The following is a 3327-nucleotide window of genomic DNA, read 5'->3' on the forward strand; positions in this document are numbered from 1 at the left end:
AGCTGAATATCACATGCTATAAATATATAGAGCATAAAAATTCTTTGCTGCCATTCCCACCATTCCTTATCACTAAATCTGGTTCACTTCACTTATTTTCATTACTCATCTGGCATAAGTAGATATTTGATTTACAGTCCCTGTTGCTAAAAGCAAGCTACCCTTTGCAATGCCAACAGTGCATCAGTATCTTCATTTATGTGACATATCCCTCTGTTCCTGGAGTAGTCAAAGTTCTTTCAGACCTCTGAGCCTTTATTTATTTCATTTACTTTGTTAAGAATAAGTTCTCACCCAACATTCCACTCTGGAGAATTCCTGCATCTTCTTTAAGACCAAATTCAATAAGATGGCAGATTAGGAGGTCCACAGTCCATGTTCTCCTATAGAAACAAATATTTGGCAACCATACACGGAAAAAAGTACCTTTGTGGGAGTTTAAGAATTCAGGTAGGATGTGGCAATCCCTCAGTGGAGCCCAAGACCAAAAAGGGCCACTTGGGGAAGGCAGGATCATACACTGGTTGCTGACTCATCAACCATGGTACCAGATGTGGACTGTAAGCAGCTCCACCAACCTGTGGACTTGGCCCTTATCCTGCTTATTTATGGGCTTACCACAAACCTTGACCTTCTTCCGTGGAACCTGGGTTCCCAACCTCAGATTCAACTCCAGTGGCCCAGATCCAGTCCTGTACTACTATGGTCCGAAGGAAATCCACCCCGCTCAGGCACCAAGCCAGCAACTGACAGTAGCATGCTGTATCCCTGGTAACAAGCCTGCCAACTGTAAAACAAACTGCAGACCCAACAACAGCCATAAGCCTTGATTTCAGTTTTGCTGGACTGTGACACTAAAGGCAGGCTCATCAGTTTGGGAACTTGACAAAACAAGGTTTTTACCTCCTAAACCTAGTCTGTAAGATTGGAATTGTGTCTGCTTCTTCATATGGCAGACACCAACACAGAGCTACATGGGTCATGAAAACTCAGACAAACATACCCCCAAAGGAAACTTTAATAAAGCTCCAGTAACTGACCCTAAAGAAATGAAGATCATGCCTGACTGTTATGGCTCAGTGGTTTAAGCATCAACCTATGAACCAGGAGGTCACAGTGCGATTCTGGGTCAGAGCACATGCCCAGGTTTCGGGCTCAATCCCCAGTGGGGGGCGTGCAGGAGGCAGTTGATCAATGATTCTCTCTCATTATTGATGTTTCTATTTCTCTCTCCCTTCCTCTCTGAAATCAATAAATATATATTTAAAATATATATTTAAAAAATCCTGCACACCCCTGACTGGGAATCAAGCCCACAACCCGGGCATGTGCCCGTGACCAGGATTGAACCTGGGACCCTTCAGTCTGCAGGCTGAAATGTCTTGGTGTTGGCCTCTTTAGGTTTATCTTGTTTGGGACTCTCTACACTTCCTGAATGTGTTTGTCTTCTTCCTTCACCAGGTTAGGGAAGTTTTTAGTCATTATTTCTTTAAATTTGTTCTACAGTAGATGTTTTGTGGGACCCAATGGATGCAGTCTCCTCTCACAGTGTATGGTTATGTGGCTCTCTCTCTACCACATTGACTGAACAATATGAAATACAACTCGACAAGACACTACACAAAGGGAACAAAACACAAATGTACACACAACACCGATAACCCCTATAAAAGTGACCACCACAGAAAAGAGAATTAGCCCAAAACCAAAACACCACATCAGTCTGTGTCCCTTGTGTGGGTCATTTGCTCTCATCTCTTCTTTGAGAGATAATGTTTTGTTTTGTTTTTGTTTGTTTTTTAATATATTTTATTGATTTTTTACAGAGAGGAAGGAAGAGAGATAAAGAGCTAGAAACATCGATGAGAGAGAAACATCGATCAGCTGCCTCCTGGACGCTCCCCAGTGGGGATGTGCCCGCAACCAAGGTACATGCCCCCGACCAGAATCGAACCTGGGACCCTTGAGTCCGCAGGCCGACGCTCTATCCACTGAGCCAAACCGGTTCGGCTATCACCTCTTCTTTTAGTACCCTAAATGATACAGCTATTGTTACATTTGATGTTGTCCCAGAATTTCCTTAAAATCTCCTCATTGTAATTTTTAATTTTTAAATTTAAATTTTTTTCTAATCCTCACCTAAGGGTATTTTTTCATTGTATTTTTAGAGAGAATGGAAGGGATGGGGAGAGACACAGAGAGAGAAACATCAATGTGAGAGAGACACACATGTGCCTCCCGCACATGCCCTGACCAGGGGCCAGGGATCAAGCCTGCAATCAGGTATGTGGCCGTAACTGGAATTGAACTCAAGACCCTTCAATCTGCAGGCCAATGCTCTATCCACTGAGCCAAACCGGGTAGGGCTAAAATCGCATTGAAAAATTTTTTTCTGCTCTTTTTGTGTGTTTTCTGTTATATTGTCTTCCAAAATTCTGATTCAGTCCTGTGCTTCATCAAATCAGCTATTGATTCCTTCTTGTGTATGCTGCATTTCAAATATTGTATTCTTTATTTCTGACTTTTTTATGGTAGCTATGTTGATTTTTTTTAGATCTTTAAGTTCTTACTAAATTCTTCGAGCAACCTTATAACCATTGTTTTTAGTTCTGTATTTAGCATATTGCTTATCTCCATTTCATTTAGCTCTTTTTTTGGGAAGTGGGGATTTTTCCTGTTCTTTCATTTCTCCTGTACTTTCATCTCCCCATTTTGGCTGCACCTTTGTATTTGTTTCTGTGTATTAGGTAGGACGGCCTTATGTAATAGATGCCTTGTGGGGTTCATTGGTGAAGTCTCCATGATCACCTGAGCTAGGTGCTCTGAGAATGTTCCTTGTGTGGGTTATGTGAGCTCTCTTGTTGTAGTTGAGTGTTGATTGCTGTTGGCTCATTTGTGGGTGCAATTGACCCTCAGGCTGGCTGACTGTGTGGACTGATGCTGACCACAGTGTATGAGCTACTTGGGTGGCTGGCCCCACAAAGTGGAATTTGGACCAGCAGGGTTTGGTGTCTGCTGGAATCTTTCTTTAAGTGTGCCCCTCATGGAGCTAATTACATCATGCTCCAATGTGGGCTGACGTCAATCCCTGAGTGTTTTGGTTCTGGGGCCTCCTGGAGGTCTCCAGTGCAGGTCAATATCAGATGCCGCTTGTGACTGGTGCTGAACCATTTTTTAAGATCTACAAAACAATTCACAGCCGCGGGAAGGCCAGGGAGGGTTGTAGAGTGGGAGCAGGGGTAAGAGATCAACCGAAGGATTTGTATGCATGCATATAAGCATAACCAATGGACACAAGACACTGGGGGGTAGGGGAGGCCAGGGGAT

This window comes from Myotis davidii, unplaced genomic scaffold, assembly GCF_000327345.1.
Source record: "Myotis davidii unplaced genomic scaffold, ASM32734v1 scaffold421, whole genome shotgun sequence".
Taxonomy (NCBI): Eukaryota; Metazoa; Chordata; class Mammalia; order Chiroptera; family Vespertilionidae; genus Myotis; species Myotis davidii.